The sequence below is a fragment of the Grammomys surdaster genome, unplaced genomic scaffold (assembly GCF_004785775.1).
Source record: "Grammomys surdaster isolate TR1022 unplaced genomic scaffold, NIH_TR_1.0 251, whole genome shotgun sequence".
Classification (NCBI taxonomy): domain Eukaryota; kingdom Metazoa; phylum Chordata; class Mammalia; order Rodentia; family Muridae; genus Grammomys; species Grammomys surdaster.
Window position 1 is genome coordinate 322,427 of NW_021604692.1, and position 375 is coordinate 322,801.

A 375-nucleotide genomic window follows, 5' to 3' on the forward strand; every position below is an offset into this window, starting at 1 on the left:
AAGGAGAAGCTGCTGCTTCTGCCACTGCAACAAAGTTTCTCTTCACCACTCACCAACAAGCCTAACAGGGCCAGCCATAGCTTTTCTCCCCAAGCTTCCCTGGCAGAAGTTTGGCTCTTCTTTCACTGTGAAGCATAAAATCTCAACTGTTGTCATTCTAGCCTCTAATAGTAAGGTGGCCACAGACAATGGATCTTACCATAAAATAAACACAGAGGTGTGGGAATCCTTTTTTAAAGGAGTGGACTACCAACCTACTGCCTGAAGCAAAAGCTACTTGCCAGCTGAGGAAAATGGCCCCTAATGTCTAAGCCAGTCAATAGAGAAGGTTATGCTGTCCCTGAGAACGTCCTATCTGACACACCAACACCCTCT